This window comes from Procambarus clarkii, chromosome 14 (assembly GCF_040958095.1).
Source record: "Procambarus clarkii isolate CNS0578487 chromosome 14, FALCON_Pclarkii_2.0, whole genome shotgun sequence".
Lineage (NCBI taxonomy): Eukaryota > Metazoa > Arthropoda > Malacostraca > Decapoda > Cambaridae > Procambarus > Procambarus clarkii.
In genome coordinates, this window is record NC_091163.1 from 4905461 (window position 1) to 4919468 (window position 14008).

The 14008-nt window shown below is 51.5% G+C and overlaps 1 pseudogene; it reads left to right on the plus strand.

Moving 5' to 3' along the window:
• The first annotated feature begins 873 nt into the window (after positions 1-873).
• Positions 874-10747, plus strand: LOC123747624 (proteoglycan 4-like; annotated as a pseudogene).
• Positions 10748-14008: the final 3261 nt, after the last annotated feature.

Below are 14008 nucleotides of genomic sequence, written 5' to 3' on the forward strand. Positions count from 1 at the left end.
TTAACGTTCTCGCTAACGAGGGTTCTCGCTAGCGAATGTTCTCGCTAGCGAAGGTCCTCGCTAGCGAACGTTCTCGCTAGCGAACGTTCTCGCTAGCGAACGTCCTCGCTAGCGAACGTTCTCGCTAACGAGGGTTCTCGGTAGCGAATGTTCTCGCTAGCGAAGGTCCTCGCTAGCGAACGTTCTCGCTAGCGAACGTCCTCGCTAGCGAACGTTCTCGCTAGCGAACGTTCTCGCTAGCGAACGTTCTCGCTAGCGAAGGAACACTACCGTGACCACGGCCTCCGGAACGTACGCAATCAATTTCGGCCGAGGAAGAATTTCTCAAAATAAATGATTTGTGATGAATTTTGAATGCCTAAAATTACTATTGACCTTAATGTAGGAGGTCAATAATATACCTGTTTGTTGAATATTAAAGATGACGGGAGAAAACGAGACCTTTGACTTGAAGCTTTCAAATCAATTCTGACCCTTCGCGCGGGAAAAGAAAATGAGTGAAGATTAAGTTAACAGAGATGTTAACTTTACATCTTGATGGCAAAACCGTGTTAAACCACATCTTAGAACACTGCAAGAGTGCCTGGATTACCGCTCTGCGATTACACTAACGTGATGCATGAAATGAACAAATCAACAAGGGCCGTGACGAGGATTCGAACCTGCGTCCGGGAGCATTCCCAGACACTGCCTTAATCGACTGAGCTACGACAGGGTTAAACTGAGCTGTAGCTCAGTCGATTAAGGCAGTGTCTGGGATGTTCCCGGACGCAGGTTCGAATCCTCGTCACGGACCTTGTGGATTTGTTATATTCACTATACTGTATATTATATAATCTTACCGGGTGGTTCATTTCCAATGGGGGAACCTGAATGCTCCAGTTACCCTTGGGTATTGTGTTCCTTGGTCATCATGTACCTTGCATGTCCTACACTGGTCCCTTCAACCCTTATATTACACCAACCTCACAAGCCTCTACACCAACCTCACAAGCCTCTACACCAACCTCACGCTCCTCTACACCAACCCTCACGCTCCTCTACACCAACCTCACAAGCCTCTACACCAACCCTCACGCTCCTCTACACCAACCCTCACGCTCCTCTACACCAACCCTCACGCTCCTCTACACCAACCTCACGCTCCTCTACACCAACCTCACGCTCCTCTACTCCAACCTCACGCTCCTCTACACCAACCTCACGCTCCTCTACACCAACCTCACGCTCCTCTACACCAACCTCACGCTCCTCTACACCAACCTCACGCTCCTCTACACCAACCTCACGCTCCTCTACACCAACCTCACGCTCCTCTACACCAACCTCACAAGCCTCTACACCAACCTCACGCTCCTCTACACCAACCTCACGCTCCTCTACACCAACCTCACAAGCCTCTACACCAACCTCACGCTCCTCTACACCAACCTCACGCTCCTCTACACCAACCTCACGCTCCTCTACAGCAAGACGAGCGTTGACAAGAATATCGTCCGGTAGCTATGGAACTTTCACTAATGTCCTCCGAGGCGACAGGTGAATGAACAATGTGTTAACCTCTGGATCAGCCACATGCAAATAATCGTGGCGGGCGTCAGGCAGGCGGCGGTGCCCCAGCTCCCCGCGGGTGGAGAGTCGGGGCCCTATAACCTAGTGGCGTAGTGGAGGCACACCCTCCACGCCTCTCTCCAACGATTTGATTTAGGGGTTCGAGCCCTAAAAGCCAGTCATTGGATGGTAGTCCTAAATGCTCCGCCTCTGTTCACCCAGCAGTAATGGCATAGGTGGTTGTTAACCGATTGGCGGGTCGTGTTCCAGGGAATACGAGTGAGTCGGGCAATATTCCCGCAAGGGATTCGAACCGCGAATATCACCTGTGTGTCACAAGTCAGTGTGCCAGGGAAAGTTTGCCTAGCAACACTGGGGGAGAAGAGGTAGGGGAAGAGGGGTAATGTAAAGGGGGAGGAGGAAGGGAATAGGGTAATGGATGATGATACCTGGGGGAAGGGGGGGGGGAGGGGGCTGGCGCGGTGTCAGTTTGGGCAGCTGGTAAGGAGGGGGGGGGGAGGGGCCAACTGGTTATGATTGGCGCTTTCTTTAGAAAGGTTCACTAAATGGCCCCCACCACCACCACCACTGGCGCCTTAAGACTGTTGTCTGGGAGAAAGTACAGCGTGCCGCCAGCCTTTCTAGGGGCCTCGCCCTTCGTTGTGGCGCACCAGAGCTCCTCTAGAGTGGTGCCAGACAGCCTCCAGGCTCCCCCCCCCCCGCCCCACACACACACACACACACACACACACACACACCAGTACACACACTTACCATATACCTGACACAGTCACATTCATCACTACCCTCACCCGCTCCAGGCTTATACCCGACTCTTCTATACTTCAATACGAGTGGCAAATTCAATAGAATTTGTCACTGGGATTTATTATTTGTCACTGGGATTTATTATTTGTCACTGGGATTTATTATTTGTCACTGGGATTTATTATTTGTCACTGGGATTTATTATTTGTCACTGGGATTTATTATTTGTCACTGGGATTTATTATTTGTCACTGGGATTTATTATTTGTCACTGGGATTTATTATTTGTCACTGGGATTTATTATTTGTCACTGGGATTTATTATTTATTTACATACAAGAAGGTACATTGGGTTCATCAGAGTACAGAGACTTGAAGTTATACATTCTTGTAAAGCCACTAGCACGCACAGCGTTTCGGGGCAGATCCTTAATCTAACATATAATTTTAAGAAGGTAATTTCTAGCAAAATACAAAACAATGTTTACAGGTACATTGTAAGAACACTGTACCTGTAATACATTACAGGCGCTCGTGTGGTACCTGAGGGTCAGATTGGGTTGCACGTTTTCCCTTTGATACCAGCTGTGATACCAGCTGTGATACCAGCCGTGATACCAGCTGTGATACCAGCTGTGATACCAGCCGTGATACCAGCCGTGATACTGGTACGTGATACCAGTGATACCAGTGATTCCCTTGTTAACAGGTTATTGGTCACACACAGAAATCACAATTGCGTGATGCATCAAATGAACAAATCCACAAGGGCCGTGACGAGGATTCGAACCTGCATCCGAGAGCATCCCAGACGCTGCCTTAATCGACTGAGCTACGACATGGTCAACTCCTTTTGACCATGTCGTAGCTCAGTCGATTAAGGCAGCGTCTGGAATGCTCTCGGACGCAGGTTCGAATCCTCGTCACGGCCCTGTGGATTTGTTTAGGTTATTGCTCATTTGACTGTGATAAGTGAGGTTGAAATTGAAATAAGTTTATTGAGGTAAAATACACACAAAGGGATGAGGTAGCTCAAGCTATTCTCACCCCGTTCAGTACATCGTGTTAATACATACATAGACACACATCACAAGCAATAAACGTATTACCGAACATTCTGAGAGATAAACATATACATTTCCTCCTTTACACAAATAAAGTGAGGTTCGTTTCCTCCAGTAAACCATTAACGTTCGGTTAAGACGATTAAGGCTCCCCTGTTCTGAGTAGCTCTGGTATGACGCCAATTTGGAGTAATTAAGTCCCAAGTGTAATTAGCAAGTAATGTTTCTAAGAAACTCTCCATCCTTAAAAGACTGCTATACTCGTTTTTAATTACTCCAGTTGATGACTCATATGATGAGGAGCTCCTAAAGGCTCTCTTTGCTCAAGTTCCACATAAGGCATTCTCACCGCTAAAAGAATTCGTGACCTTGGGATAGTCCTTGAGACGAGCCACTCACTGTGAGGCCTCCCTGGACGGGCGTGCCGTCTGCCGCTGCTTGGGTCACTACTTATTTCTTGGATAACTTTCTGTAGTGTACGGGAGACATCTCCCGTCACGCAGGGTGCAGTTGCACCTCCACAGATCTCCAGTATCAGCTCTAGATACTAGTAATGGCTCAAAAGGGCCACCACTTACGGGCTATTCATGCCCGTGCCACCTTTTGGGTGGCTTAATCTTCATCAATCAATCAATTCTGTAGTGCCATATCTGACATATTGGAGAAGGCGACGTTGCTCGCACAAGGTGGTCAGGAAATAGTCAACTCCCACACCTTCTCTGAGTCCATTTTGTCCACAAATCTCAAGAACGGAATGGAATGAAATTATCAGGAAAAAGCGTCAGATTGATAGATTGATAAATATTAAGCCACCCAAGAGGTGGCACGGGCATGAATAGCCCGTAAGTGGTGGCCCTTTTGAGCCATTACCAGTATCAAGAGCTGATACTGGAGATCTGTGGAGGTGCAACTGCACCCTGCGTGACGGGAGATGTCTCCCGGACCAAATGGTGACCAAATGGTCTGTTTCAAGCGTAGGTTAGACATTTATGAATGAGTTTGGATGGATATACTGTACATTGGAGCTGTCTCGTAAGGCGGCTTAATGCCTTCTTTTGATAATTACTAACTCGTGTGGGCCAATAGGCATTTTGCAGTTTTTGATGTGGCTTGTCTCTTGCAGGTGGTGGTGGTGATGGCGGCCATCTTGGGGGGTCAGGAGGCCGCCCTTGGCTCCCTCCTCAGGCACAAGGGCGCCCACGCCGCCTCAACACACAAGACAAAGGCGCATTACGACAAATGCTCCCATCCCTTCCACTCGTGGCTGTGTAGTCCTGTTGGGTCTGGGCGCCTGCGTACTACTGTCTTCAGCCCCTCCTCCACCCCCTCCTCGACCCCCCGCCCCCCCATCCACCCTCCACGCCACGACTCAGCCCTGGACGCTGAGCCCTCAAGTGGAGGAATCGTCGATTCTGTACCTTTCCCAGCTCCTTCCCGCCCATCCCCTCCACCCACAACTCCACCTAAGCCCACCCCCCCTCGGCTTCCTCCACCCAGCACCCACCCGCCGCCTCCACCCACTACCACAACACCCACACCTCGCCAGGGCAATGTGTTGTTCTCTGAGGCGTCGCCTGCAGGTGGAGACTCGAACCCCGACTCCAGCTCCAGCTTCCCTGCACCCACCCGGCCTCCACTCACCACCCTAAGGCCCTCCACCGCTCCTCCACCCACTGTCCGCCAGTCCTCCACCCCACACAGCAACAAGTGCTTCCATCCTCTGCACTTCTGGCGGTGCCAGCAGCCCCACACTGCCACCACACCACCACCACCACCGCCCAGGAGTGGCACCGCCGCCTTCCCCTCCGCCTTTGTCAACAGAGGCGTGGACCAGGAGCCAGAGCCTCTCCCTGAACCAACAACAACCACAACAATCAACAAGTGTTCACATCCGTTCCATTCGTGGATGTGCAGACCAGCACCCCAGCCGCGGACCCCCCCGCCCACCACCGCCCACACCCCGCCCACCACCGCCCACACCCCGCCCACCACCGCCCACACCCCGCCCACCACCGCCCACACCCCGCCCACCACCACCCACACCCCGCCCACCACCGCCCACAACAACCCAATGCACCCGCAGGGTCAAATGTGTTCCCGGAAGCCAGCAACATCCAGCGTGGGTCACAACTCCTGCCGGAGACCTCACAACCCCGCCCCACGCCCACGCCGCCCCCCGCCAACACCACCCACGACAAGTGCTCACACCCCCTGCACTCGTGGCGGTGTCACAAGCCCTCTAAGCCGCCGCCTCTGCCACCCCCGAGGAAAGCCCCCTCCCCTGCCGGAGGTCTGCTGGACACGGAGCCGGCCACGGACCCAGCAGGGGTGGTGCTCCCTGCCCCTGCCCCGCCCCGTGCACCGCCCCGTGCCCCGCCCAGCACACCACAACCCTTGTGGCAGGGTGCAGATCCCTGCACACACGCCTTCCACTCCTGGCTGTGTCAGTCCCCGCGACTCCCAGCACGCCCCCCTCCTGCAACACGCCGGCCCCCCTCCTAGCAACAACACGCCGCCCCCCTCCTACAACCACACGCCGACCCCCTCCTCCTACAACACGCCGGCCCCCTCCTACAACCTACACGCCGCCCACCTCCTGCAGGAGGGACACTGCTGGATTCCGAAGCTTCATTCCGGCCTCCGGAATCCATTTTCTTCCCCGATAATTCGTTGACGACCACTCTACCACCTCCCTCCTCGCCTACCACGGCACCACCTGCTGGAAGCTTCGTTAGTGCTGACTCCCAGAATGCCCCAGACCTGCCGCAGAAGCCCCAGAATGCCCCAGACCTGCCGCAGGAGCCCCAGAATGCCCCAGACCTGCCGCAGGAGCCCCAGAATGCCCCAGACCTGCCGCAGGAGCCCCAGAATGCCCCAGACCTGCTGCGGAAGCCCCAGAATGCCCAAGACACCCGACAAGAGCCCCTGGCTGCCCCCGACGCAGCCCCACAACCCGTACACATGCCAGCGCTGCCTGACATATGCAGTCACCCATTCCACAGCTTCCTCTGCCAGAAGCCCAGGCGGCGCCAGCCTAGTAAGCCCTCGACGCCGCCTAAAACCACCACGACCACGACGACACCTCCTCCAGAGGAAGACCCCGAAGCCCGAGCCTCTTTTCGTGCCCCGGAGACAAAGATTGAAGACCCGGAGGCGCGGGTGAATTTCCCAGATACTCTCCCGGCGCCGCCCACAACACCAGCTCCCGGGCACAAATGCAGTCACCCGTTCCATGCGTGGCTGTGCGCTCCTGCTCCTGGCAGATCAAGGAGCCGCGGGGATATCGACTACGTCCAACATGTTCCTCGTCAGGCTGAAGGAAATACCAAACATTCAGACCTTGCCGCTGGAAAGTCACGACGATGGAGTGTCGGGATTTCAGTCTTTGTCGAAGTTGGGAAAGTCTTTGTCTGGCTTTCCCGCGTCTTTGACCAAGGACTCGTCAGCGCCGCTACTGTTTCTCCCCGCCGGTTCTGCGGGGCCACGAATTTCCGAAGTTCAATCTACTGGAACTGTTCATTCAGTTCCAGATTTCACACGAGTAGTTCCAACTGTGCCAACGGTGCCTCCAGCTGTGCCAACGGTGCCTCCAGCTGTGCCAACTGTGCCTCCAGCTGTGTCAACTGTGCCTGCTGCCTTAGTGGCTGAGGGCACACCAAGGTGGGCCATTAAGAGAGACCAATTACCTCTCTCCACTGGCCGCAAGGTCCCTCGCTGGGTGTCTGGTGATCCACTCCTATCTTCACACTCCACTACTTCGCTTGTGGCTGCACCGTCACCCCTCCACCACAGTGTGGCTGCACCGTCACCCCTCCACCACAGTGTGGCTGCACCGTCACCCCTCCACCACAGTGTGGCTGCACCGTCAGCCCTCCACCACAGTGTGGCTGCACCGTCAGCCCTCCACCACAGTGTGGCTGCACCGTCACCCCTCCGCCACAGTGTGGCTGCACCGTCACCCCTCCGCCACAGTGTGGCTGCACCGTCACCCCTCCGCCACAGTGTGGCTGCACCGTCACCCCTCCGCCACAGTGTGGCTGCACCGTCACCCCTCCGCCACAGTGTGGCTGCACCGTCACCCCTCCGCCACAGTGTGGCTGCACCGTCACCCCTCCGCCACAGTGTGGCTGCACCGTCACCCCTCCGCCACAGTGTGGCTGCACCGTCACCCCTCCGCCACAGTGTGGTTGTTCACAGTCTCCAGCACGCTTCTCTTCCTCTACCAAGTTTGTCTCACCTCCCTTGGCGTCGATCCCATCCCAACCCTCTTCCTAATCCTGCACCAGCAAGGGAAGGTTCTCTTCCTAATCCTGCACCAGCAAGGGAAGGTTCTCTTCCTAATCCTGCACCAGCAAGGGAAGGTTCTCTTCCTAATCCTGCACCAGCAGGGGAAGGTTCTCTTCCTAATCCTGCACCAGCAAGGGAAGGTTCTCTTCCTAATCCTGCACCAGCAAGGGAAGGTTCTCTTCCTAATCCTGCACCAGCAGGGGAAGGTTCTCTTCCTAATCCTGCACCAGCAGGGGAAGGTTCTCTTCCTAATCCTGCACCAGCAGGGGAAGGTTCTCGTCCTAATCCTGCACCAGCAAGGGAAGGTTCTCTTCCTAATCCTGCACCAGCAAGGGAAGGTTCTCTTCCTAATCCTGCACCAGCAAGGGAAGGTCCTCTCCCTAATCCTGCACCAGCAAGGGACGGTTCTCTTCCTAATCCCGCACCAGCAGGGGAAGGTCCTCTTCCTAATCCTGCACCAGCAAGGGAAGGTCCTCTTCCTAATCCTGCACCAGCAAGGGAAGGTCCTCTCCCTAATCCTGCACCAGCAAGGGAAGGTCCTCTCCCTAATCCTGCACCAGCAAGAGAAGGTCCTCTTCCTAATCACGTACCAACAGGGGAAGAAGATCTGGCCACCTCAGGGGCTTATGTGCACGTGGTAAGGCTGCCGTACCAGCACGGGCTTCAGGGGGACTCGGCCTTTGAGCCCCAACGGACGAGCCCAAGAGAGCAGTACGTGTTCTAGGCCTCCTGGACACTAGGCCTCCCACAGGGTGACGGTCCCCCCACCCCCCCTCTACCTAACCTGGATCCTATCCCAAAGCGGCTCCTCTCCCTCAATCCCTGGATAGTATTTCGAGAAAATGATGAATCTCGCAGAAGCGAAAGACTCCCAGTCTTTTTTTAATGGATTTTCGACAAATATTTGAAAAATATACAAAACTCTATGTACATTATCTACGTCAGGTTGTCGCCAATTGAAGTATTTTGTTGAAATATTGAAGTTCAATAGAGTGCAGTATTTGATAAATAAATGAACAAAGTGAACAAGTTCAAGTATGTTTATGGAGACAAGAAAAGAAATACATCTCAAAGGGATAGAGTAGCTTCCCGCCAAACGCACACCGAAACTACGACGTTGGTACAACGTTCGAACAAGTTTTAACACCACCTAACCAGTTATAACAACCAATATATCAAGTTGTAACAACGTTCTAATACGTCATAAACACATTAAGCCAAGATGTAACAACTTTATTACAAGTTGTAACAAGCGGAAAATAGAGACAGTTTCGGTTTGTGTTTCCAGGGTTAGGCTATTCCTACCCCCCCTAAAGTGAACACTGTATGATCAAAGGACATGCCTGTACCTTCAAACGTAAAGAGCTGTTAGGCACGTGATCGCCCATCCTGGTATATGAATGAATAATTCCTGTGGAATACACACACACACCTTGGATGAGGAGACTTGGCAACAGTGACCAGACTTTTGGCTTGTATAAACAGACTGGTAACCCGTGTGTGTGTGTGTGTAGTGTATTGACCCCTAAGCTGGCCTCGGGTGGTCAATATCTCTCTCTCTCACACGGATACCTTTCCTTACTCTAGTGTAGCTGCCTTTAGTTCGCTGTTAAACCTTCCCAATGTACCTGGTAGCAAGTGTGTCACTCTTACTAATAACTGCGCCTTGTAGCAGTTGTTTTCAGGGTTCCTGGTAATCGCTTACAGGTCATGAGAGAGATTTCTACACTGATAATACAGTTGCTTTAGCTGACAACACGCCGCTGGCTGTCGGCGCTTGTAATACTCCTGCAGTGAATCAGAGTTGCTAATCAACACCCAACTCATCAGTCCATCTTCTTATCAGTACACCTTCCTTAGCGATCTCCTGGTAGAGTAGTTCGGCTCGAACACAGGCTGGTTCCTGAGAGAGCGTCCGGGGCTGCTAGCTAGCTGGCTTGTAGGTGATAAGTGCTTGTGGTGACCCGCCCCCAACACCACCCCCCAGATCTCATAGGTTTAAGTCGCTGCTGAGACCTCATCCTCTTAGAGCCCGAGCAGCTCGGAGACAACAAGGGGTCTTGGGCGTCTTATTCCTCTCCCGCTTGTTACGTTTCTCCAGTTTTAGTGTTATGGTTATTTACAGGCAATTTCCCCCCCCCCCCCTTATGTTGGAGAGACTGAGGGGTCACAATAGATTGTGGCCCACCACCCTCAGTCACAATCTAGGGATTATAATTGCAATCCCTAGAGATAGGATTGCACTAGGGATTCACACAACCCATCCGCCTGCTAAAACAGTACAGATTGATTAATAAAGATTAAGCCACCCCAGAGGCGGCACGGGCATGAATAGCCCCTAAAAAAAATGCACAGAAATTCAGTAATATATAGTTTACATGTATTGTCAAGACAGGAGGATGGGTTGGGTCCTGACTGGATCAGGATGGTGTAGGATACTCCTCCACTGTGTCTCGTGTGATCCTCCTTGAGTGGAGAGTGTAGGATATCTTTCTACTGTGTATTTTGGATATGTGTGATATCATGACTATAGCGGATTATGTATTATTCCTGTCAGATTAGTCATTCTAACAAACCGATTGATGGATGTTCAACACTATATCAGCTATAGGTCATGACGTCACACGTGCCATACCTTGAGGTGATTTCGGGGCTCAGCGACCCCGCGGCCCGGTCGTCGACCAGGCCTCCGCGTTGCTAGACTGGTCTAAGACTTTACAACTCGGTAATCCATGAAGAGAGGATTAGAGACGAGACGGCAAACGGCTCAGAACTGCTTAAGACGGAAGACTTATCTGTCCACGTATGGAACACATGTTTGTATGGGGTCAGGTGTGTTTGTGACCCCACACCTGTGCTACATACGTGACACGTGTGTGTGTGTGTGTGTGTGGTGGGTCCAGCAGTTGACCCACCCCTCTATATGACACCTGTGGTCAATAACGGTACTGACTAGAGCTTGTCGTACTAATACGAGCCTAAAGCATTCTCTCTCTCTCTCTCTCTCTCTCTCTCTCTCTCTCTCTCTCTCTCTCTCTCTCTCTCTCTCTCTCTCTCTCTCTCTCTCTCTCTCTCTCTCTCTCTCTCCTTCTCACAAATTTGCCAGCAATTCATAATTTGTTGACCGTGTAAATCACTTACACGAAGCCATCATTGTACCTCGTTACATCAAGACCAATCATGGAACAGATCGCTGAACTGGATTGGGGGAGATGTGTGAATCCTCCAATCCACTGATTGGAAGCAGTCAGCCAGCAACCAGAAGCTCATAAGATATAGTTGTGCATTACTTTATGGCATAAATTCTACGCTAATTGTATTTTACACTACATTAATGCTTACAAAATAAACGAAAATAAAACAGAGTTGTAGCCACCATTATCAATTACCCATCAAACAAAACTAAATTAGCCATTGATGATTACTATACATTAATTAAAACTGATTAATCAGCAACCCAAATAAAATTATATATCAAAAAAACTAATTCTACAGCATTGAAATCCAGCTTTTTTTTTTTTTTATACCTCATTCTTTGAAATAAAATCTCTGCATTAATCTGTATACTGTATTATGCACCAGTTATACACCTGTATACTTTCTTTTGATACATGAAAGTGCTAATGGTATTGTTTGTTTTCTTATGCTGCATACACACCTGTAAGGTGTGTATGCTGCATACACACCTGTAAGGTGTGTATGCTGCATACACACCAGTAAGGTGTGTATGCTGCATACACACCTGTAAGGTGTGTATGCTGCATACACACCAGTAAGGTGTTGTTTACACACATATGCCAGTTTATGATGATTGTACACCTGTTAGCGTTGATTGTCCCCTCCCCCCCCCTGTTATTGTTGATTGTACACCTGTTACTGTTGATTGTTGCCTTGATACTGTTGATTGTTCCCCCCCCCTGTTACTGTTGATTGTACACCTGTGACTGCTAATTGTACTCACCTGTGACTGCTAACTGTATTCACCTGTGACTGCTAATTGTACTTACCTGTGACTGCTAATTGTACTCACCTGTGACTGCTAATTGTACACCTGTGACTGCTAATTGTACTCACCTGTGACTGCTAATTGTACTCACCTGTGACTGCTAATTGTACACACCTGTGACTGCTAATTGTACTCACCTGTGACTGCTAATTGTACTCACCTGTGACTGCTAATTGTACTCACCTGTGACTGCTAATTGTACTCACCTGTGACTGCTAATTGTACTCACCTGTGGCTGCTAATTGTACTCACCTGTGACTGCTAATTGTACACCTGTGACTGCTAATTGTACTCACCTGTGACTGCTAATTGTACACCTGTGACTGCTAATTGTACTCACCTGTCACTGCTGATTAAACACCTGTGACAAGTGATTACATACCTGTGACAAGTAATTATACATCCGTGATTGTTGATGTACATCTGTAAAATGCTGAAATGCGCATCTGTAATTGTCAACCTCTTGTAGTGTACTGCTGTTGAAGGCTAGCCCTCTTACTGTCACTCAACCATGCTGCATACACCTATAATATACATATATATATATATATATATATATATATATATATATATATATATATATACAAATATATCTCTCTATATAAAAAACATCTGTTTTATTTTTCCCCTCTCTGAAGATGTGTTAGTTATTTATAGTGTTTAAAACACCTGATCTGGGGGAGGAGGGTCTGTCTACTGATACTTACAGGAAGTTAAGAGAAATAAGGGGTTTTAACAAGGGTTAAATTCGTGTTTTAATCTGTCTCTCTCTCTCTCTCTCTCTCTCTCTCTCTCTCTCTCTCTCTCTCTCTCGCTCTGTCTCTGTCTCTGTCTCTGTCTCTGTCTCTCTCTCTCTCTCTCTCTCTGTCTTTCTTACCCTTCCCCCTCACCTTTCCTTCACTTTACCCCTCATTTTCCCCTCTCCCCCCCTTCACTTCCCCTCTCCCCCCTTCACTTCCCCTCTCCCCCCCTTCACTTCCCCTCTCCCCCCTTCACTTCCCCTCTCCCCCCTTCACTTCCCCCCCCCCCTTCACTTCCCCTCTCCCCCCCCCATAACCACCAACAGAGCAATAACTAAGAGTATCTCCAGGACCTTCTCTCCCACGCCAACTTGACCATTCAGTAATTATCAACGACAGTTAAATAAGTTGATAACTAAACAAATAACGGAAATAAACGAGAAGCAGTTCAGAAACAACGAATAAAAATGTATTTAACGCCTGACGAGCTTTACAAGATACGAAAACCTTTAAAAAAAACAACAACAATTCAACGACAAAAGGAGAATTCCACCTAGGCCTATAAGGAGCTGGTAGGCCTCCAGGTATCGGCCACCCGGGAGACGAGGAGGAGTGAACACTTAAGATGAACACTAAGAAACGCAACATTCTGGAAGACGAAATAAGGTATTAAACAATTGGAAGTAATTAAGGTTGCTGGGGTTTGCTGGCTGATGCTGATTATAGCAAACTTTAGGCAACGAGGTAGGTTGGCACTTGGCACCGAGGGGGGGGTGGTTGGCACTTGGCACCGAGGGGGGGGGGGGTGGTTGGCACTTGGCACCGAGGGAGGGGTGGTTGGCACTTGGCACCGAGGGGAAGGGGTGGTTGGCACTTGGCACCGAGGGGGGGGTGGTTGGCACTTGGCACCGAGGGGGGGTGGTTGGCACTTGGCACCGAGGGGGGGGGGGTGGTTGGCACTTGGCACCGAGGGGGGGGGGGTTGGCACTTGGCACCGAGGGGGGGGGGGGGTTGGCACTTGGCACCGAGGGAGGGGTGGTTGGCACTTGGCACCGAGGGGGGGGGTTGGCACTTGGCACCGAGGGGGGGGGGGTTGCCACTTGGCACCGAGGGGGGGGGTGGTTGGCACTTGGCACCGAGGGGGGGGGGGGGTTGGCACTTGGCACCGAGGGGGGGGGGGTTGGCACTTGGCACCGAGGGGGGGGGGTGGTTGGCACTTGGCACCGAGGGGGGGGGGGTGGTTGGCACTTGGCACCGAGGGGGGGGGGAGGTGTCACAGTGACTAACCTCGAGGGGTCACGAGACGCAGTGTCAAGAGAGGACAGGTATAGTGGCATCAGGTGCCAGGTGAAGGCCCAGTATGATAGCAATCAAGTGCCAGGTCAGGGCCAGTGTGGCACCATTAAGTACCAGGTGAGTGGGGGGGGGGAGGGATAGTATAGTGATTTAAAGTGGCAGGTGGGGATGCCAGGAACACATTCCACACTCCAGTGAAAGTAAGGGACCAGCTGTTGTTGTGTTTGGCGTGTACACACCCACACCCACACTCACACACACACGCACACTCACACACACACACACACACACACACA